General features: G+C 40.4%; 1 protein-coding gene and 1 pseudogene across 1 annotated transcript in view; both read right to left on the reverse strand.

Moving 5' to 3' along the window:
• Positions 1-23,726, reverse strand: LOC115961316 (annotated as a pseudogene).
• Positions 16,747-24,305, reverse strand: part of LOC115960310 (TMV resistance protein N-like) — a 33,615-nt gene continuing 26,056 nt past the window's right edge. Inside the window, exon 7 of the mRNA XM_031079133.1 lies at positions 16,747-16,768. The gene's annotated coding sequence lies outside the window, so the exon portion shown is untranslated. The remainder of the gene's footprint in view (positions 16,769-24,305) is intronic.

Here is a 24,305-nt window from a genome sequence, read left to right on the forward strand (position 1 = left end):
CTAGTCTTTCCCAAAACCCGCACTGTAGTGGGTACTGGATTTGAATCCTTTTGCTTCATTCAGCTTCCACATAGCCTGCAACAATATAAATAGATGAAACAGAGCATATCAATGCTCCTAAATTGTCTAAAAGACTACATGAGTCACAATTACAATTATTTTCATAGCAGAAAATGCTAGATATCTAAAAGGAATCCGCAAAAATTAGTGAACAGAAATGTGGCCTCCTCCAGGTCAGCCAAAAACACAATAAGTTGCTTGACAGAATCAGGAAAAAAAGTTTTGAATGAAAGAAACAGTTTACCTTCATGAAATCTTCATGCATGACACAATTCCGTTCTGCACATATTGCTGACATGCCAGCTTCTGTGCCAACATTTCGAAGATCAGCTCCATTAAAGCCTGTAAGCGACTAAATTTCTAGTTTGAAATAAATCAAACAAGTAAAATAGTTTCACAAATGCGAATTTATATTTATGATTGTGTGGTACAATTCTCTGAAATTACAAAAGAGTGGTCCTCTGATTCGATCTCCTTGCAAGACTTATTGATTGGATTTGTGGTAATGTGGTTTTGACTTGAACACAAAATATCCTTCAATTTGGTTGAGGGATGGATCGAAGATTATTGAAACGGAATTACAATGAATCTCTGGCTATGAGCTTGTTTAGAAATCCTTTGTTCTTCGCCTTCTTCATGTTCTTCGTGCGTTCTTCGTCTTCGAAGGTTTGTGGTGGAAGTTCTTCGGAGCTTTAGAGGCTTGAATCCGTTGAGCTTCACTGATTTGTGATTTGTTGATGTTTTCGGACACTTTTGGCTTGATTCCCGTGAAATTTAGGATCTAGGCAGATGATCTGGATGATTCTGCTTTGAATGTTCTCCGATTTTGGGGTTGAAGTTCTTGAAGGCTTTGAGGCTTGATCTTCGCAGAGCTTTTTCACTTCTGAATTCTGGTCCTCCTAAATGTCTCAGGAAGGCTTCTATTTATAGGAGTTTTGGGGTGGGTGAGCGACACGTGGCGGAACTTGATTAGTGACACATGTCATAGCCTGATTGGTTCACTTGTGTCATCGCTTACACGTGCTGGACTGCTTGAGTCATCGCTTACACGTGCGAGGCTGCTTGAGTCATCGCTTACACCTGCGCTGATGCGTGATTGGTTCTTGCATGACACTTGGCAAATTTCTATTGGCTTCTGAATAGTGATAGCAAAACCTAGCAGCAATACATGGTGCTCTGTAATTGGCTGTATTTTGTGGACTTGATAATGTGACGTGTCAGCTTGTGATAGGTCGGGAATTTTCCCTTTCTACAAATGCCCCCTCGAGACTCGTTCACGCACACAGTCTCGGAGTGTGGTGTGGGAATGAGTTTCGAAAAAATGGATTTTTGGTACTTGACTCTTTAAGTGAAGTAGTTGAAGGTAGTGGAGCTGTTGAAGGTGGTGGAGCTGTCGAAGGTGGTGGAGCTTTCAGAAGGATGAGATAATTTCCGAAGAGTAGATCCACCCATATGAAAGGCTTTGATGAGACCGGAAAAGGGTCTGCAAGTATTTGAACGTACTTGCGTGACGGAGCCTTCTTAGCAGAGATTAAGTTGAAGTACTTTCAAAAGAGTATTTTGGATCGTTGGCGACGATCACAAGATGTTGAAGATGGGGAAGATGAGAGAATGGTGGCTGGATATAGCATGCAGGGTTATAGAGCTAACCTCGTGTTCTTAAGAACTTCTGGTGAAGTTATTTCAGAAGATCACGCTTTGGATTACAACGAGGACAGGTGGGAAAGTGGTTGAATGCGCCTGCGTAATTGTATCACTCAAGTTAAGTTGAAGTAATTTCAGAAGCTTATGTATTCTGGGTATGCTGGTAGTGGCAACGAAGAAGATGGAGATGGAGCAAAGCAAATGAGCAAAGGATACACCACCATGGTGCTGGCCCTGTATGCTGGGACCCTTCTGGTGTAGATGTTTATGGGAAGTACAACTTTGGATATGGGACTGACTGTATGCTGAATGAGGTCCGGCAGCAAGTAATTGAATGTGCCTGTGTAATGGGATCATGCTGACGGACGTTAAGTTGAAGTAATTTCAGAAGAGTACTTTCTGAAATTCTTCAAGCTGATTTTAAGTTGGAGTAATTTCAAAAAATGAGTTTTGAGGTACCAGCAACGATGACCTTTGGGTCCCATAGTAGTGGGGACATGGAATAAAGTTTTGATAACCATTTACCGGCACCAAAGGCTAAATTTTGATGAGCTGGTGCCTTGGAGGTTGTTTTAAGTGTTGGATGGAAAACAATTTGTAGGATACCCCAACACTTTTTACCATCTTCATCTACTGCCACTTGTTGGAAAAGCACAGAAAAAATGAAAGATGGAGCTAACTTGTGAACCTGTTTTGGAAACCAGACAAGTTGCTGTTTGTTCCGAACCACTGCTTCTGCTGGAAGACCAAGCAATTGGAAAGAGACTACAGGAGCCCTGAGGTTAGGAACAGGTGTGTCCGCTGGACTTGGATTTCCTGGCCAACCAAGTCCACGGAAGCATGGGAGGATGATGCAGGCCTTGTTATGAGTAATCTTATGGACAAAGGTGGTCGTTAAGTGGAGAAACAAAGTTTGTTTGGATCTCAAAACTGCAATGATGTTGTAAATACGGTTTCGACCGAACCATGGGAGGGTTGATCTCAAATCGATTATGAAGCAAAATCGGTTGCTAGGTGTTGAGAATGATGAGGTCATAGTGAGAAATGGTTGTGAAAAGGAGGATTTGAAAATCTGAAAGAGGCAAATCTTCATTTCATGATTCAGTGTTTTTTTTTTTTTTTGGATGAGTTTTTTGATGAATCCGGCCTTCCTATTTATAGTAGAGAGATGAAGAATGGTAGGTAGGTGGTTAAGAATGGTAGTTGAGAATTTTTGGTGAGAATGGTAGGTGGGAATGGTAGGTGGGAACGGTAGGCACCGAACGGGAATGGTAAGTTGGAGACTGGTAGGCACTGAACGGGAATAGCAGATTGAACTAATGACCTAGTGTAATTTTAAGACACACTTGTGAGAGTTCATTTGTACTTTGAAAGGCAAGTCTTGATGAAATCTGGAGAATAACCCTGCGGGGATCCCAATTAAATGGATGAATCTCAAATTTTGTTCTTGAGGACCTAAGTTTTGAACACTTGGAATTGAGTCATTTTTGCAATTTTCAAGTCTCAAATGACGGAACGGACTCCAAAATCGGAATGTACTCGAAAAATTGAGCAAGATAGGTCCATCTCAAAAATTTTGACATTTGGTCAACATTTGCACAAAAGTCAATTTTTTTGGAAATTGGACGTTTGCACAATTTCTGAGCTTCGAATGAAGAAACGGGTCCCAAAATCGGAATGTACTCGAAAAATTGAGTGGGACAGGTCCGTTTTGAAAATTTTGACTTTCTGGTTAACATTTGCACAAAAGTCAACTTTTTTGGAAATTGGACGTTTGCACAATTTCTGAACTTCGAATGAAGAAACGGGTCCCAAAATCGGAATGTACTCGAAAAATCGAGTGGGACAAGTCCGTTTTGAAAATTTTGATTTTCTGGTCAAGGTCAAAAGTCTGCTTGGTCCAAGCATTTTCTCTCTCTTTTTCTTTTTCTTTTTCTTTTCTTTTTTTTTTTTTTTTAGGCGGTTCGGACCAGGTCAGATTTTCGGGTCGGTCCGGGTTGAACCTGGACAAACGAGTCAGCAGTGGATGACGTCATCCATGACATCACAGTGCTGGAACGTGTGGCACGTGTGGAGGATGACGTCATCCATGACGTCATAGGACTCGTGTGGCACGTGCGAACTCTGGCGGTCCTAATCGGCGCGTGGGACTGAAGGCTACGCCACCGAATCTTTTGGCGGCGCGTGCTTGGGCTTTTGGGCCTGAAATTTTTGGGTTTTGTTGATCTAAGGTCGTATAAGACCCCTCTATGGTCAGTTTTGTAAATTTTTTAGCAGGTTTGCACAAATTTGAAGGCTTAGGTCGCGGTTCATTGAGAGATTGTGGCGGCACATGGAGGCAGATGCGGCCGTTTCTGGGCTTGAAATTTTTGGGTTCTGTAGATCGTGGGCCGATGGATCTAGTGGTGGCACCCATTTTGTGAAAATTTTCTCGATTTGCAGATTTGAAGGAACTTCACGGAACGTTTAGGAGTTTGTGGCCGCTCGTGGCGGTGCGTGGCGGCTCCGTTGCTGAAGATTTTTCTGGGTTTTGTACACCAAAGTCTTTAGAAGATTTCTGTGGGTTGATTTCTTTGTGAAATCTTGTCAGAAACTTTAGAAATCCAGAATGGAGTCCACAGACATTGTTGGATTGTTGTCACCTTGGTCTACATTGGCGGTGGCCGTTCTGACAACGCTTGACAATCCAGGCAGGGAGTGGTTCCAGAGTAACCACTGAGTGTCTCTGCTGTTCTCAAGGAGTTGGTGACACAGTAAAAACAAGAAGCTTCCCTTCACCTTGGAATGGGAGACTGCAAGCATTGCTGGACTTGTTGCCACCTTGGTCTACATTGGCGGTGGCCGTTCTGACAACGCTTGACAATCCAGGCAGGGAGTGGTTGCAGAGTAACCACTGAGTGTCTCTGCTGTTCTCAAGGAGTTGGTGACACCGTAAAGCAAGAAGCTTCTGTGGATCCTATATAAAGCCACTCAGGCATGCACTAACTTGTGCAAACATAATCTCTAAAAACAGAATACATAATACTCTGTATGGAGAAACCATGCCAATTTCCTTTTTATTTATTTATTTATTTATTTATTCATTTTCTATTATTTGATAATAATAATAATAATAATAATAATAATAATAATAATTTTTTTTTTGTACACAGCTATCATGACGCTCTTTTTTAAAGATTCGAAGATTGGCGAAGAATCAGCTTTGTTTATTTATAAGAAAAAAGATGGCAAGGATGCGAAGGCTACGACTTTGATTGTTCGTCCACCCATAATTGGAAGATTTTCAGAAAAATGGGGTCGTAACTCTTATCCTCTCAATTTGCCGAAATGGTCACAGATCGTTCCTTCTGATGGCGGCTCTAACTTGGAAACAACTATCCTTCTTGCTTCACACCACAAAAATGTTGCTAGATCAAAGCCGTATAACACTTTAGGGCGAGAGATAATTGCAAAACGTGCGGATTGGGATTTTTCCTTTAGCGTGAATGGAGGGTTTTCCTACTTCTCCCTTTATTGGGATTGGCTAGAAGATGTGCTCAGTCGGTGTAAACACCTCCTTGATGTAACCCACCTCTACAGTGCTGTCTTTGCTTCTTTGTTCACATATGATTATGATGAGAATCTTATGAAAGCATTTTGTGAGTGTTGGAGTTCGTCAACCAATACCCTCCATACCTCAGTTGGGGAAATTTCCATCACCCCATGGGATCTCTTCGTTCTCGGTGGACTTCCTTGCACCGGTGCATTTTATGACGAAGTAGTACCCAATGCGCAAGAGCTGGATGGAATCAATGACCAGGGACGACCTTATCTGCCGTACAGCTGTCGCTACCTATTCCTAGCGTATCATCATCTTCAAAACCGGTTGAAGAGACAAGGGAAAGTAAGTGTTCGCGACTGGATTACTTTTTGGTATAGAGGAAATAGCAAGTACCCAGCTCCTAGAAAACCAGCGAGACGGACAACCATTCCCAAGTGTAGTCAGAATCCCTTAGGTGAGATAAAGGAGCATGGACCATGGCTTGATAAAGAACACGGGGTCTTTGCGGATCTTCAAGTTGAAGGTGATTTAAAGGAGGAGACCTACTTATCGGCGCTTCTTTCCTGTTGGCTGTGCATATTTGTCTTTCCTATCAAGGATCAGAACAGTATCCGTCCAGGCACTTTCAAGATTGCTAGTTCCATAGCTAATGGTCGTTCATTCGGCCTTGCTTCCCCAGTATTGGCTAGCATTTATCGTGGACTTAACACTATTTCTTCCTCTCCTACCCCGAGCAAGTCTGGAGCTAGTTTTGCCATCCACTACGTTTATGCCTGGGTAGGTCATTTCTTCCGAAGCAATCGCCTTACCCATGATAAACCATCTGATGCTTTGATGACTAAATATTCTGGTGTGGGCTATGCCTCTCCGTTCAATGAATTCTCTGCACGCAAGCACATACGAAACGCCACCAACTTTCTTTGGCACCGAACTGCTTTCAAGAAAAACTACGACCAGACTTTTATTGATAATGATCGTTTATCCATTCAGAAGTTTGACTACTTTATGAGCCTTCGCTCGGGGTACTTGTCACTTCGATGTGAAGATCAACACATTGTAGAGCCATATAGTCCTCACAGATTCAGTCGGCGTTTTGGATTTCATCAAGACATTCCAGGTGATTTGAAGGAAGAAATTCATACAGGTTCTTTAAAAGACCTATGCCAATTCTACCAATCCTTCACTCGATGCAACACAGATTCTAAGGTACTCATTTCAGCTTTTGCCACCGACTTTGGAAGTCGAGTCAGACATAGCTACAAACAATGGTGGGAAAGGGTTTGCGGAAATGATTTTACCAAAGGAACAGATCTTCTTGCTGACATTGCCTCCTTCCCTGTTAAGTTAGTAACATCTAACAAACCTCAGAGGGGAAAGAGGGAACTACAAGACCCATACATTCCACAGCCTTTGTCAAAGTTTGCACGACGTCGTTTTGAAGATGGTAATCATTCAAAGGACTCATCTCAACATAACGAAGTCACTTGCAGTCAAGGCACCAAAAGTCCATTTGTTGTACCAGTTAGAGATGCCATTAAAATTTCTGAAGAGGAGGTGTGTAATGACCTAGGCTCCAATTGGAGACATTCGAAGAGTCCAATGGAGGGTGTTGATCTAGAGAATTCTATTAATCATGCGCATCTTTTTGCAAACAGTGAGTCTTCTATTTCAAAACCATCTGTGAAGAGTTCAGATCTCAGGAGGTGTAAGTTTGCTGATGTTGGTACGTCGTCCAAATTTCCGATTGAGACAGAAAGGGCACCTCTCCCATCCCTGCAACCGACTAAACCTCCGGAAGTCTCTGTGTTTCAAGCCAAGGCGCATATTTCTTCCGTGCGTAGGAAAGGGGCTTCTATGCTAGGAGATGTTCTTCTAAATAGACTTTCGAATCTTTCTGTAGACACCATCCTCCCACAAGCTGAAGTACATGAAATTTATAGTGGGGTTGAAAGTTTTGGAGTGGACCCTCAACACTTGCGTGAGAATGTTGACAAATATTGTGAGGGTATCGCAGACTATTTGAAGATGAAGGAATCTCTGAACAAACGACCAAGTCCTACTATCTTATCTCAACGCCAGACTGAAGTTGAATTCCTCCTTTCTGAAGCATCGCAGAAGAAAGCATCTTTGAAGACCAAACTTGATGCTGTTAAATTGAGGATGGTCGACCTGAAAACCGAGCTCGTCCAACTAGAGCAATCGCTTTCTCAAATTGAGACTCATCAAGTTGAACAAGACAATATTGTGCAAGACTTAGAAGAACAACTTGAAGAAGTCAAGTCTGCCCCCGTTCTTGAAGACCAGGATATAGAGGCTTTAGAGAAGATACGAGTCCTTCTGGAAGATAATCGTTCTAGCTTGAAAGATTTGAAATGGATGTCATAATTTCTTTCGTTTTAATTCCCTTCATATATGTCAACATGCTTTCCTCTTGTACTATTTTCCTTTCATCAATCAATAAAGAAGACTTTATTTTCTGTTCCTTCATTCATTTTTTTTTAGTGCGTGACTGAACTCAGCAAAGGATACTAAGTTGCCTACGTACCCTTGAGAGGGATCAAGTCATCACGTAGTTCAAATGATTTTTTTTTTTTCTCTTTTTTTTTTTCGAGACTGAACTTAGCAAAAGATACTAAGTTGCCTACGTACCCTTGAGAGGGATCAAGTCATCACGTAGTTCAAATGATTTTTTTTTTTTGATTTTTGATTTTTGATTTTTTTTTTGTTTTTCTTATGTGTTTTTTGCAAAAAAGGGGGCGCAGTGTGTAATAGTGGGTATCACCACTGATCGAACCCGAGATGGCCTCAAGGGTGACACGGGCGTCCAACCGCTACGCCACACTCGCAATTGTTGTCATGAAGTGAGATTAATTTCTCTTTATTGGTACGCTTTGAAGGGTAATGGGAAGACATCATGTACTCTTGCAGCGCTACAGTGGGTAGTTTAAGCTCTTACCGAGGAGCAATTCTTGATTTTCAAGCATAGAAGCGTTTGAGGAACTTCCCATTGATGGGGCCGATCCTTACACCATCATTATCAATCAACTTGTAAGCTCCATTGGTGTAGACTTCTTGCACAACATAAGGTCCATCCCATTTTGAAGTGAACTTATTGCCTGTACGATGAGTTGTGATGATAGGTCTTCGAACGGCGAGGACTAAGTCACCAACTTGGAATGATCGTGGCTTGACTCTTTTATTGAATGCACTTGAAAGACGAGCTTGGTAGCATTCAAGGCGTTGTTGGGCCTCGAGCCTTTTTTCATCAAGCGCCTCTAATTCTTGCAACCTGAGCTTGGCATTTTCTTCTCCAGTCAATCCTTCTTGAATGGCAATCCGTAATGATGGGATTTGGCGTTCTAACGGAAGGACGGCTTCAACTCCGTAGACAAGAGAATAGGGCGTTGCTTGAGTAGGCGTTCGAAATGTTGTTCGATATGCCCATAATGCTTCTCCGATTCTTTCATGCCAGTCTCGCTTTGTCTTGGATACCACTTTTTTCAACAAACTGCCAAGTGTTTTGTTAAACGCTTCAGCTAGTCCATTTGCCGGGGCATTGTACATGGAGGAGTTGTATTGTTTAAATTCAAACTTCTCGCATAGCTCTGTCATCAGCCTATTGTAGAATGGTTTGCCATTATCAGTTATGATATACCGAGGGACACCATACCGATAGATCAAATGAGTTCGAATGAAATTGACCACCGTTTCTTTCTTCACTTCCCTAAGGGGTACAGCCTCCGCCCATTTTGAGAAGTAGTCAGTTGCGGCCAAGATGTACAAGTGGCCACCGGATGACTTTGGTAATGGCCCTATTGCATCAAGACCCCATGCATCAAAAGGCCAAGAAGCTACAGTTGGGTGTAGAGGTTCTGGCGGCTGATGGATGAAGTTCGCGTGATATTGACAAGCTTCGCACTTCTTAGCGCACTCCATAGAATCTTGTACCATTGTAGGCCAATAGTAACCCATTCGTTTGATCCTATAGTGTAACTTAGGACCTGACTGATGTGCGCCGCATATGCCAGAATGAGCCTCCTCTAAGGCTTGTTTAGCCTCCTCCTCTCCTAAGCAACGGAGAAACAATCCATCAAATGAACGGCGGAAGAGAGTGTCTTTATAGTAAATGAATCGAGCAGCCCTCCGCCGAATTTCAGTCCTGTGGCGTTTATCATCCGGGAGTCTTCCATGTTGAAGGTATTCAATGATCACTTGTCGCCAATCTTCTTTTTCGACAAGGCATACAGAAATGATGTTGGCTTGCTCTTCCTCTTCTTCTTCAACCACGAGAGGTACCACCCACCTTTGGGAAATAGCGACTTTGGTTGTCTCTTCTTGGGATAATGCTAAGGCAGTAGCCAAATTAGCTAAAGCATCGGCCTGTCTATTCTCCTTCCTTGGTATATGCTCCAATGTGGTGGCCTCAAAATTTGCTAGCAATTTCTTCGCATATTTGCAATAGGGGATGAGGTCTTCTTTCTTAACGTCATATTGCTCCAAGATTTGGTTGATAATTAATTTGGAATCCCCAAAGATCTCAAGCTGCGCTATGCCCATCTCAATGGCCATTTGTAGACCAATAATCAATGCTTGATATTCAGCTACATTGTTAGAGCAAAGTTCGCTTAATGAGAACGAGTACAGAAGTATTTGCCTTTGTGGAGAAACAAACACTACACCTGCCCCCGCTCCTTCTCGACGTGCAGCCCCATCGAAAAACATAATCCATGGTGGCATTTCTTCAATGTAAAACACATCTTCATCCGGGAAATCATCGGAGAACTCCCAATCAGATGGAACTGGGTGATCAGCTAAGAAATCTGCCAATGCTTGTCCTTTGACAGCTTTTTGTGGAATGTATGCAAGGTCATATTGTTGTAGCAAGACTGCCCATCGAGCTATACGACCCGAAACCACTGGCCTGGAGAGGACATATTTGATCGGATCCGCCTTTGCTATCAAACGGACTGTATATGCTTGCATGTAGTGCTCCAGTTTGTCTATGGCAAAGAAAAGAGCGAGGCACATCTTTTCGATAGGAGAATAATTTAATTCAGCCCCATTGAGAGTTCGACTTAGATAATAAAGGGCTCTTTCTTTCCCCTCTTTATTTTCCTGCGCCATAAGAGCACCTAGAGACTTTTCTTGGGCCGCAATATACAGCACCAAAGGCTTTCTTGGGATAGGAGCACCTAAAACTGGAGAATTAAGCAAGTACCTTTTGATGAGCGTAAAAGCATTGCTACAAGCCTCATCCCATTCAAAGTGCACATCCTTTTTCATCAATCTATTGAAAGGTTGACATCGACCGGCCAAATTCGAGATAAATCGTCGTATGTAGGCCAGTTTTCCCTGCAAGCCTCTAAGTTCTCGTAGATTCTTGGGCTCTGGCATTTTCTGGATAGCTTCAATTTTGGATTGGTCAATTTCAATACCGCGGTGCCTCACAATGAAACCAAGAAATTTTCCAGATGTTATGCCAAAAGCGCATTTACGGGGGTTCATTTTAAGCTGATACTTTCTCAGTCGGGTGAACACGGATCGTAGATTTGCCAGATGGTCTTCCCTCCTTTTTGTTTTAACCACCAAATCATCGACATAACACTCCACATATTTATGAAGTACATTATCAAAGATCTTCTGCATGGCCCGTTGATAAGTGGCACCAGCATTCTTTAGTCCAAAGGGTATCACTTTGTAACAGTAAATTCCCTTAGGGGTATGGAAAGCTGTAAGCTGCTCATCCTTAGGATTCATTCGAATTTGGTTATAACTCGAAGATCCATCCATGAAAGATAAAGCTTCATGACCAGTAGTGGCATCAACCATGACCTCAGTGATGGGTAATGGAAAATCATCCTTGGGACATGCATTGTTCAAATCACGAAAGTCAACGCACACTCGGATTTGTCCATTCTTCTTTTTGACAGGGACGATGTTAGCGATCCATTCCGGGTACTGTACTTCACGAATGAAGCCTGCTTCAATGAGCTTATTGACCTCGGTTTCTATTTGAGGAATAAGCTCTGGCCGAAAGCGTCTTTGAGCTTGTTTGACTGGGCACACGCCCTTCTTTACTGCCAAATGGTGTAGAGCAATACTCGGATTGAGCCTAGGCATTTCCTTGTAAGTCCAAGCGAACACATCTTTGTGCTCTACTAGGAGCTTAAGGTATCCTTCTTCTTCTTCAGGGGTAAGAAGCGCACTGATGAAAGTTGGCCGGGGTTCTTCAACAGTTCTTAAATTGATCTCTTTAAGTTCATCAACTGTAGCTTGTCCTCCATCTTCCAAGGCTGGAGGAGCTTCATTGACCTCTTCATTGGTTGCTTCAGCATCTGATAGTGTACCCTCTTCTATTGTAATATGAAACAAGGATGATACCTCTTCAATTTCCTCATCATGGACGTGTGACTGACTTGTATGTACAATCGTTTGTCTTTTGACTTTGAGCGATCCTTCAGTGTTGATCTCCAAGGTAAAGTTACGTTTCATGCGTGAAGGAATGCTACTGCGAATCTCATCATTGGCTTTCTTCTCCCCTTGAACGTCAAAGTTTATTGAACTTTGAGAATGACTATCAATAGGCCTTTTCGTTGCCCCCAGTCGATCAAAGACTGATTTACAAGCAAGAGTGTCCCGATTTGGTGTTAAACAAGTTGTATTTAACCTATCGAACACTGTGATTCGTGATGACGAGGCCTCGATGCGATCAAACACTAAGACATGGGGTGAAGAATGGTTTTTTCTTTGATTTGAACTTTCGCCGACCTCCACCATTATGTATTGGGAACTCGAAGGATCGCTTCTTTTCTTGATCCATATCTGAGCTGGTTGTTTGGGAGTATAACCTAATCCGGTCTTTGGGATATGAATTTCATGCCCTTTAAGCCGCATTTTCCTTTGTGTTTTGCTAAGGCCATGCATCTTTTCTCCGGTGGCTTCTGGAATTAGCTTCCCTAAGTCTTATTGTTTTGAGAAATCGTAGCCTGCTTTGGCTAACAGCCTATATGCCTTTGGGTCGAACCATTCTTTCGTCCGCTCACTTGGTAGAATACCATGCTCTATCGGACTTTGCGAAGACCTCACGAATCCATTTAACAGCTTCGAGGGCAAAGGGTTTGTGGATGAAGTTAAAGGCATGACATGATTTTCTTTCAATATGGCTACATCCTCCATCGTGAGCTTTGCAGGTCTCCCCATGTCTTTTGTAGGTTGAAGGCATTCCGCGAATGGTGATTGTCCATTCTTGCGATGTGATAATGGTATATATCGGAGGAAGGGTTCTGGGCCTTTCTTTGGGGAAGAAATGTCCATTTTGGCGATGAATTTAACATGCTCATTTTCATCCTGTTTACTTTTCATAGACGGGATCTCAACTGGAAGAACCTCGCTAGAAATGTCTTCTTTTGCATAAAATTTTGCATCAGCAAAATGAGCTTCGGTTTCTGTAAAAGGCTTTAAATCGGCATCGACCTTTTTTATTCCATTTTGAAAGAACTTGAAGCATTGATGCAAGGTTGATGGCACTATTCCATTTTCATGGATCCAAGGACGTCCTAACAACATGTTGTAGGTCGTCTTAGCGTCAATGACGTGGAACAAGATGTTACTTTTCAATTCTCCAATGGATAATTCTAGGTGGATCAGGCCAATTACACGTTGTCCTCCTTGATTAAAACCTTGGATGACCAAACGACTGTGTGATAATTCTTCCATAGTAAAACCCAGTCGTTTCATGTTCATTTTTTGAAGTATGTTAACGGCTGAACCTCCATCAACAAGGATACGCTCGATCCTTTGTTCACGAGCATAACCAGAGACATAGAGTGGGCGATTGTAGGGCTTAGAGCCTAACAATAGATCCTCATCAGTGAAAGTTAAGTCTGGAGAGCATACGTAACATCCCTATGTTTGTTGAAGCGTATTGGTATGAGGGGCGTATATCTCTGGCTCCTCAAGAGCTTGGGTGAGCATTTCTTTTGGTGATGCGGAGGATTGCAAGGGTTCAACTTCATCGACCTGAGATTGGAGTTCCTCCAAAGATGACAAGGTCTCTTTTGGATCACCATGGTCAACGTCCTCCTTTTCATCCTGGATTTCGCAACGAAAAACTGTGTGGACGGCCTCGGCTGAGTCATTTTGAAAGAATTTTCTAGGGAAGAATTCTTCCAATGTGATGAGCTTTCGAGATTTTCGGGTTTGTGTTGAATCTTCATACACTTTTGTTCCCAGTCTCCCTTGCTTCTTATCACTCATTCTTTTTGACCAAGGCTGAATCTGGTTTTGTACTCTTCTGGACTCTCGGGTGATCAAATGAAGAGGGAATGCTCGTTTCTTCTTCCATCTCTTGCGAGTAACTATCATCCAGCCTTCTTCCTCATCCATCGTTGACCTTTTATCATCATTTGAATTATAATCAGGTGCTTTTTGTGAGAGCTGAACTTGAACCGGTTCCAGAAAACCAAAATGGATGAGCGTGGTATTTGCCCCTTGCCTAGTAGTTGGAGACATGGAACTAGGTAACCCACAAGAAAATGTGACAAGGTTTGACTGAGCAACATCATTAAAATCCAAGTCGATTTTCCTTTCCTTGGCTAGCTTCATGATGAGTTCTTTAAGAACAAAGCATTTTTGGATTGGATGACTTATGATGCGATGATACTTACAATAGTTCGGGCCATCAACTTTTCTCATCTCTTCCGGTCATTTGCATTCTGACAATTCAATTAATTTCAACTTGAGCAGTTGTTCTAGCATTTCAAGCATATTGGCGTCTAGGAAAGGATAGACTTTTTGTTCCCATTCCTTAAGTGATGAGCGACGCGTCTCACGCTGTTGACCTCCTTCGGGCCTCTTTTCATTGGCCTTCACATTTCTTGTTGAAATTTTGACTGGGGCAGGATTGACATTCATTGAGTCTTTGATATTACTTTTTGCATTCCTATCATTTTTCCTTATTTCCCGTCTTTCTTTCCTTTCTTCAGGTACGGGAGGTTTCATATTTCCATGGCTGGAAATACTTAATTCCATGTCATGTGCACGAGTTGCCAACTCTTCAAATGTTCGGGGCTTTACTCCTTGAAGAATGTAAAGAAGTCCCCAATGCATGCCTTGGATGCACATTGCTATAGCAGATATTTCAGTAAGTCTATCCTTGCAATCTAGACTCAAAGAACGCCACCGATTGATATAATCGACGACGGGCTCATCCTTCCACTGTTTAGTATTGGTAAGCTCCATCATGCTTACTATGCGTCGTGTGCTGTAGAATCGATTGAGAAACTCCCTTTCAAGTTGTTCCCAGCTATCGATTGACTCGGGCTCTAAGTCTGTATACCAATCAAAGGCATTCCCCTTTAGTGAACGGACAAACTGCTTTACAAAGAGGCCTCCTTGAGTCCCTGCGTTCTCAGAAGTTTCTACAAAGTGAGCAATATGTTGCTTAGGGTTTCCTTTGCCATCAAATTGCAAGAACTTGGGAGGTTGATACCCATTTGGCATTCTCATGTTATCAATGCGCTTTGTATAGGGTTTGGAATATATGAGAGAACTTGTAAAAGAACCTCCATATTGTGCTCGAATGGTATTTGTAATCATGTCCTGCAGTTGTTGGACAGATATTGAGGCCATTGAGGTGGAATGTCCATGTTGAGAAGTGCCTTCACCTCCTTTTCCTTTATCACTCCTAGCGTTTTCTCCTTTGAAGGTAAAGCCAGGTGGGTGCTCAGGGCCAAGACTTGATTCACCCGAATCTTGTACCTCCAGCTTGTTCATTAAGGTTGCAATTTTGACGTCCTTTTCTTCAATTGCCTTTGTGAGAAGGATGACCCTTTGTTCCATTTCAGCCATCTTTTCTTCCATGGTAGAGGTGTTAGTCATCATTACTGGCATGACCTCTATAGATGACGGGGAAAATGATGAAACAGGATGAGTCAGTGGTACTTCACTCCTTAAGTTTCTCATCACGGGTGAAGAGTTGATAGAAAAGGTCTTTGTTGGGGATGATTCATTACTGGTCTCCAAATCTTTCGAGGCAGATGAATCTTTAGTGGTAGCTTTCCTATTTGCAAGAAAGTCCAGAGAGGTGACAGCAGGAGGTTGGCTTTCTTGGGTTGGTTGAGATTGGAGTCGATCAAGAGCTTTGGACCGACTGCGAGTGATTGGGCCGACATACTCATCAGCACTGGAATCATCAACCACTGATTTTCGTACATTCTTGCTAGAGGCCATTGAAGCTAGTAGCAAAATGATGTCAAATTTCTTTTCTTTTGAAGGAGAAAGAGATGAGAGGCAGAGAGGTCCCACTGGGCGTGCCAGAATTTGTAAGTGACTAAATTTCTAGTTTGAAATAAATCAAACAAGTAAAATAGTTTCACAAATGCGAATTTATATTTATGATTGTGTGGTACAATTCTCTGAAATTACAAAAGAGTGATCCTCTGATTCGATCTCCTTGCAAGACTTATTGATTGGATTTGTGGTAATGTGGTTTTGACTTGAACACAAAATATCCTTCAATTTGGTTGAGGGATGGATCGAAGATTACTGAAACGGAATTACAATGAATCTCTGGTTATGAGCTTGTTTAGAAATCCTTTGTTCTTCGCGTTCTTCGTGTTCTTCGTGCGTTCTTCGTCTTCGAAGGTTTGTGGTGGAAGTTCTTCGGAGCTTTAGAGGCTTGAATCCGTTGAGCTTCACTGATTTGTGATTTGTTGATGTTTTCGGACACTTTTGGCTTGATTCCCATGAACTTTAGGATCTAGGCAGATGATCTGGATGATTCTGCTTTGAATGTTCTCCGATTTTGGGGTTGAAGTTCTTGAAGTTCTTGAAGGCTTTGAGGCTTGATCTTCGCAGAGCTTTTTCACTTCTGAATTCTGGTCCTTCTAAATGTCTCAGGAAGGCTTCTATTATAGGAGTTTTGGGGTGGGTGAGCGACACGTGGCGGAACTTGATTGGTGACACATGTCACAACCTGATTGGTTCGTTTGTGTCATCGCTTACACGTGTTGGGCTGCTTGAGTCATCGCTTACACATGCAAGGTTGCTTGAGTCATCGCTTACACGTGCGAGGCTGCTTGAGTCATCGCTTACACGTGCGCTGATGCGTGATTGGTTCTTGCATGACACTTGGCAAATTTCTATTGGCTTCTGAATAATGATAGCAAAACCTAGCAGCAATACATGGTGCTCTGTAATTGGCTGTATTTTGTGGACTTGATAATGTGACGTGTCAGCTTGTGATAGGTCGGGAATTTTCCCTTTCTACAAAGCCCTAGGACAATTTACAACAAATAACTAGATTAGGAAGCTGTGATAATTAAATGAAAACTAGCACCACCCAAAATCAATCACCTCTGCAAGCTTTATAATAGCTTCATAGTCAATTTCACCATGTTTAGCCAGCAGCATGAATATTAAGGATTTCTATTCTTGATTCCTTCTCAAAGAATGCAGCATTGCAGAAGAGGGATCCGTAGCCACCATATCGTTTGCAATAAGAGCAGCATGCTCTAATACAATCTGCAAGAAATGGAATTCAAGATTACTAGTACACCAACAAACAAATGAGAACAAGTTGTTATCTAATTTTCTTCAATATGCGAGGTCCATACAACTCATTGCAGGTGGTTTGAAGAGGATGCCAAACGCACTACATTGCTGGTTCTTGTCATGGCAATGGTAACTATAGGTCTATAAGTCATTAAAGGCTATTAGAGGTACCAGATAGCTTGAAATAGTTAGCATGCAATTGCATGAACACCCACCATTTCTTAACTATTTAAGCAGAGAACAAGACAAGCTTGTCCTAAAGTTTGAGGATACAAATACTGTGCATTTTTTCCCTTCGCTTGCTATCGCAGCTGTTAGGTTCTAAAGTTTAGGATTTTATGTATTTAGAACTCTAATTTGTATTGTTGGCAAACCATGATCAAAACAATGTGTTTAGAAGTGTTTAAAGCTAGCTCAAAGTTGTGTGTCAATGTAAAGTTGGAATCGAGTTTAAAGTAGGAAGCACTGTGGCTTTCAGCCTGGCTCGATCGATCGAAGCTTAGGCTCGACCGATCGAAGCTCGAGCAGATTGCTTTTCTGCAGATTCGTCCAACTCAACCCTATTTGTTTTAAAATGTTTTTAGGGTTTCTTATTTGTCCTAAGTATAAAAGGCAAACCCTAGCCACATTTTAGTGTTACTCATATTTGCGGTTTGTGTAAATCTCTTGTGAGATCTAGATGAGCTTTCCTTTACACAAACTTAGGGTTTTCAAGGAGAAGATATTTTCTACACCTTGATGATCAATTCAGTTGCTGCTATTGAAGCTTAAAGAATACACAAGCGGGTGTGCTTGTAGCTGGTGGGAATCCAAGAAAGAAGGAGTCCGTGGATTCGGAGCTTACACGTGGTCGTGTCAGTAAGTTCTACTGGTTGGTAGCAATAAGAAGTCGAGCGTGGGGGCTTGTAAGTCTTATTGTATGAACTTCGATTCTTTCAAGATAGTGGATTCAAGTTTACCTTGAGGATAGTTAGGTTAAATCCTCCCCAAGTTTTTACCAGTTTGGTTTCCTAGGTGATCATATCTTGTGTTATTTATTTTCCGCTGCTTTGCATGATTTGATCTTTTATATTGTGATAACCTAGACTTGTTTAATTGGACTAAGTAACAACTTGGCTAATTACCTAGGTTTAATCAATTGTTTAAGGGGTCTAAAAACTGTCAAGTGGTATCAGAGTGGGTTGCTCTTTTGTTTTAGATCTTTTGATCTAAGAGCTGATCCTTGACCCCTGTTGTCATGGATAATTTGAAGTGTCTTTCTGATCATGTTTCTACTCATGCTTCTGTTGATTTTATTGATGCTTGTGAAACTCTTCGTAAGGAATTATTGAAATCCATGAAAATTGCTAAGAAATTCAAGGAAGAGTTAAAATTGGCTAATCTTGAAAAAGAGGAATTGATTGTTAGATTAGATGAATCTAATAAAAAGAATGATTTTTTGAGAAATCAAATTTCCTTTCAAGATGAGAAGATGAAAAGCTTGGAACAAGAGTTAGTTGAATCTAAAGCTAAAATTGAAAATTTGACTTGTACCAAATCTACTGTTGATAACAGAAGTGTTTCTGTTTCTCTTAAGCCTAAAACTAAGAAAGTTTATATCCCTCCTTTCAAGAGGAATAATAAAGAAAAGGCTTATTTTGCTAGGTTAGACAAAGGTAAAAGTTCTGATGTTGATGTTGAAGTTTCTAAACCTAAGTCTAAACCTATTGTTAGAGAGCATAATAAATTTGTTTTTGTGCCTACCTGTCACCTTTGTGGTGTTGTTGGTCATATTAGACCAAATTGTTCTTTGTTGAGGCAAAAACCAAAATCTGAGACTAGATTTGCTGTTAGGAATACTGATATTCCTAAATTTTTTCCTGTCTGCCACTTTTGTGGTGTCCATGGTTACATTTGTCCTAATTGTCATAAATTGAAATTTAAGCATTCAGTGTTTCAATCTAGAATATGTGATGATATTTCTCCTGCCATAAGTCCATATAAATTGTTTCATATTCTTTTGAAAAATTTGAGTTTGTTGGCTTGTGAAAGGAATTTGTAGGATTTCAGTCTTTCTCAGAAGATTGGTGTAATCCCTCAAATACACTCTGCTTCACACGGATTTTCACCTACAAAGCCAAAGACTCGTGCTATATGGGTGAGAAAAAATTCTCTAAGGTGAGTGTTGCTGACTTGTCCTTGATTTAATTCATTCAATTGTTTGTGGACATGTTTTGTTTTTGTTGCTTTGTGTTTTTTTTGGTTTTTCTTGTAAAAAAAAAAATCCAAAAACATTGAAATTTTTTTTCAAAAAGACAAAAGTATTTTATTTTGTGTCTAGTTTTATTTTTCTTGAGGATTACATGAGTTATGATATCTCTCTCTTGATTTAGAACATGCTTGACATTGTGGAGAAACTTGAATAGTATGTGTTAAAAAAGTGCTAAGTTATTTATGATTTTATGTGAGTATGTACTAGTTTGTACATGTACTCAAGGGTTAATTAAGAAATTGATATTTCTTGTTTGTGTACCCTCTATAGCTTAGTTAACCATTGTCATGCATTGCATTTGCATTGTTCATTTAGCATAATGTGTGCTTTTTGTTTTTAGTCATAAATTTTTTAAAACCAAAAAGATTTTCGTGTTTTGTATTTCACATCTTGGATTTATAATCAAGGATTGGCCATATTATCTTTACATAACAAGTTTATGTACCTTGTTTAGCTTTGATGAGCTTCCTTATTGCACTTTACTAGTTTGAGCTTTGTAGTACATGTTGTGTGGGAAAGATGTTTATGGTGTTTATCACTTTGTCTTAATCTTGAAGTCACATGTTATTTGACTGTTAGACTTGATCCTTTTGAGAAAGGCATAAATAACCATCTCACCACTGTTCACTAGCCAATCATGAACACCTTAGTGCATATCATAAGATTTTGTGCTCGAGAAAGTGTAGCACATGCACAAAAAGAACATAAGGTGAAGCCTCGGTTTAAATTGCTTAATACTTAAAATTGGTGTGTACTATTAGGCTTGATGCCAAACTCCCATGACTTAAAATTGGTATGTATATTATGAGGCAAAATTCAAGAAACTTACATGATTGCAAGCTTATGTTCTAGGAGATGTGAGAGTTATATGATGTAACTCTTTGGGTGATAGTCTCTTTCAAATTCTATGTGATGAATTTTGTAGACTTTGTGTTTGATTTCTATTCACATATCACCTCACATGTATCTCAAGCTTTTACTAGTTGCACACACTACACAAGTTACTCTTTGCTAAACTTGGTACATTATATTGTGTGTGATTTTGTTTTGGCTAACCAAGATTAAAAGTTCCTGGATTTTGATGCAAAATGTCTTTAATATTTGAGTTTTGGGGTCACATTGGTTGAAAAATTTGTTTTTGGAAAATCTGGGTTGCATTCAAATGTTTTTGAAAAACTTTTAATCTTATACTCATGCATTTCATTCATGAAATATTGTGCTTTGAGAAGTTTCTGCATTAAATTGTTCTGTTTTTCAAAAAGTTGATTTTTCCATGCATCATTTATGTTTAGGATTCACATGCATTGCATTGTTTTTGTATCCATCTTACAATTTTACAGTCATATCTTTCATTGTTTTCACACATAACATGCATACACTGCTAAATTGGGTACTCAACTTGATTTAAAAATTGATTGATTAATCTTTGAGTTATGTACTTTCTAGTATATGCTATTTTTATGTGTGAATTGTAGAAAATTATTTTCTTAAGAGTTATGATGGATAATTAATGTGCAAATATTTTCTCCTCTCATGCAATTGTTTATGGGTCACATAGTGCCATGTTTGCATTTTATTGAAAGAGAGAATATTTTTTTCTTCATATGTATCCTCAACTTAGTTTTTTTTAAAACTTGGTTTGTGTCTTTTTATTTATCCCCACCCCTTTATTTTTCCCCGAAACTGTTTTTCCTAAAACTTGTTTTGTTTTTCCTATTTTTATAGGGGGAGAAAATTTTTTTTAACCTTTGTGGTTCTTAGGGGGAGTTGTTGCTCTTCATAGGGGGAGTTGTCTCTATTTTCTCTTACTCTGTTGCGTATATTTTCTGTCTATCTTCTGATTAGGTAGTCTTTGTCAATACGTGACAAAAAGGGGGAGATATAGATGACCTGTTTGTTTTGTTTAGGGGGAGAATATAAAAACTTTTTGATATATTTGTTTAGGGGGAGAATATAAAAACTTTTTGATGTATCTAACTTAGGGGGAGAGTTATTTTACTTTTGTTTTTTTTATATTCTGTTTCATATTATTGTTTATATGTCTTTCTTTCCACACATGCAGTGATGTGTTTGTTGAGTTGTTTAAGAATGATAAGTGTAGAGAAGTATATGATATCTTGAACTGTAAGCGTAAGATCTGGTCTGAGCGAGCAGTTGTGTTAGATCAGCTTGATTCGGCCATTAGGGCCAATTTTGAGTCTAGAGGTGGTTGCCTCTCTTAGAGATAGATCATCCACCCCCGACCGCCCTGATTAGAGAGTTCTACTCGAACCTCTCTTGCCACGTCTATGATTCCAACACCCTAGTTAGGAGTTGGATACGAGGTGTAGAGTTCACCATTACCCCTTGGGTAGTGCCTGAGGCTCTTAAGGTGCCGGTTGTTCGGGATGCTGACTATCCCTATGATGAGTCACCCTCATTAGACATTGTCATGTCTTACATCACTGGGTCATCTATCTAGTGGGGTACTGATCCTCGGATCACGTCCGCTGAGCTTACCGAGACGGCCTATCTCCTCTTTAAGATAACGTGTCATTCTGTGTGGCCTATTTCTCACTTCCACACCATCCCTTTAGAGCGATGTGTGTTTTTGTACGCTTTTGCTTCTGAAGCGTCTATTAGTTTTCCTCACTTGTTCCTTCGTTCTTTGAACGAGATTCATAGGAGTTCTGCCGTAGGGCATGTGCTGATTCATCCTATTTTCATTCATAGGATTCTGCTCTACTTAGGTCTAGATGGTTTTCTGTCGGGTGAGCCTGTTCATGTGATTGCTCCCATAGGTGCCACCTTTCTTCGTCAGAGGGTTGCTCAGTTGAGAGTTGCTCCTCCTCGTACTAAAGGTGCGTCATCTAGTAGTGTTCCCCCTCCTCCCTCTTCTACAGGTACAGTTGCTGCTGAGACTTCAGGTGGTGTTGCTGATGCTGATGTTCCTCCACCGACTGCTTCGGATGATTCAGACATTCGTCACACGTTGGATCATGTCTTGACCATTCAAGCGGCTCAAGGACAGATTTTGGTGGACGTGCTTGATGAGATCCGTGCTTTGCGTGCGGAGTTGGCACAGTTTAGACCACCTCCCTTTTGATGATGGATATCTTGTTTGTCCTTTGGCATTCCGTCACAAAAAGGGGGGAGTACTTGTAGGATTTTTGTTTTCAGGGGGAGTTTATATATTTATGTTAGGGGGAGTTTTATATTTTGTTGGTACTTTTTTTGTTTCTTGTTTCAAACTGCTTATTGATTTATATTTATGAGATATTCATTGATATATGTCTTTATTTGTGTGTTGTTTGAAATCAAGAAGTTATTTTCTCTACTTGTATTGTTTCCACACATGCGGTTATGATTTTGTTTAGTGTTTCAGGAAATATACAGGTTGATTTAATTGAGCTGCTGTCTATACTTGCAACTGATGGATAGTAGTTAGGATTGAATTTGGTTTATAAGCATTATTTTGTATAGGGCTTTTCATTTTGTAAACTTTGAGCTTCTAAGTTGTGTTTTGTCACGGATTGCCAAAGGGGGAGTTTGTTAGGTTTTAAAGTTTAGGATTTTATGTATTTAGAACTCTAATTTGTATTGTTGGCAAACCATGATCAAAACAATGTGTTTAGAAGTGTTTAAAGTTAGCTCAAAGTTGTGTGTCAATGTAAAGTTGGAATCGAGTTTAAAGCAGGAAGCACTGTGGCTTTCAGCTTGGCTCAATCGATCGAAGCTTAGGCTCGACCGATCGAAGCTTGGGCAGATTGCTTTTCTGCAGATTCATCCAACTCAACCCTATTTGTTTTAAAATGTTTTTAGGGTTTCTTATTTGTCCTAAGTATAAAAGGCAAACCCTAGCCACGTTTTAGTGTTGCTCATATTTGCGGTTTGTGTAAATCTCTTGTGAGATCTAGAGGAACTTTCCTTTACACAAACTTAGGGTTTTCAAGGAGAAGATATTTTCTACACCTTGATGATCAATTCAGTTGCTGCCATTGAAGCTTAAAGAATACACAAGCGGGTGTGCTTGTAGCTGGTGGGAATCCAAGAAAGAAGGAGTTCGTGGATTCGGAGCTTGCACGTGGTCGTGTCAGTAAGTTCTACTGGTTGGTAGCAATAAGAAGTCGAGCGTGGGGGCTTGTAAGTCTTATTGTATGAACTTCGATTCTTTCAAGATAGTGGATTCAAGTTTACCTTGAGGATAGCTAGGTTAAATCCTCCCCAGGTTTTTACCGGTTTGGTTTCCTGGGTGATCATATCTTGTATTATTTATTTTCCGCTGCTTTGCATGATTTGATCTTTTATATTGTGATAACCTAGACTTGTTTAATTGGACTAAGTAACAACTTGGCTAATTACCTAGGTTTAATCAATTGTGTAAGGGGTCTAAAAACTGTCAGCAGCTTGTCTCAGAAATAATGAAGGAGAAGGCCACATCCATGGCAAAACAAAAAGGTATTACCCTTAGGGCTGGTAAACCACGCCATTCAACCCGGCTATATTCATCATTGATTGGGTCATCATCATATTTACTGATTCTCAATGCCTGTTAAAAATGCCCAAATAAATTTGGGCCTTGAGCAACTTTGAATGAAGAATACTACCACATCAAATATATAGAGGCTTAACATCCCACTCACATACCTGAGAGCAAAATCCTTTTGCAAGTCCTGAAAGCCTTGGGGTAAGCTCCATTCCTGGATTAACAAACAAAATACCCTAGGCCCTTTTTGAGAAAAGAAATGCCAATGAATTAAAAGAAAAAAGAAATATACAGCCACAAACAAGTTTCATAAGAGAAGAGAGAGAAAGATGGTGACTTAAAAAAAAGAAGAAGAAGAGAAAAACAGTGTATCAATTAGATTCGTCAAAGCTACCAATTCAATGGATTTCTCTTCCTTGCAATCAGAGGCACCTTGTCTTGTGTGCTTGAATTCCCAATCTAAATTCCGAAACATGGAATGAGGCTATCAATTAGATTAGGGAGTCGTATGATGGTGTGGTATGTCAACACGTGGCTAAATCATTTCAGAATTTCACTTCCAGGAATGTGGACACCATATATCCAGCATGGTTCACAGAGTCTCTGAATCATAAAAATCATGAGTTTTAGAATTTCACATGCAAGAGAGAGGGAAAACATATATATATATATATATATATATAATCTTTTTTGGGAGTAAGAGTGAGGGGGATACCTGGTCATTAATGACATAATGTCTCGACAATGTTTAGTTGTTAAAATGTTATCGTAGCCTTGATTCTCATTTACGC

The sequence above is a fragment of the Quercus lobata genome, chromosome 9 (assembly GCF_001633185.2).
Source record: "Quercus lobata isolate SW786 chromosome 9, ValleyOak3.0 Primary Assembly, whole genome shotgun sequence".
Taxonomy (NCBI): domain Eukaryota; kingdom Viridiplantae; phylum Streptophyta; class Magnoliopsida; order Fagales; family Fagaceae; genus Quercus; species Quercus lobata.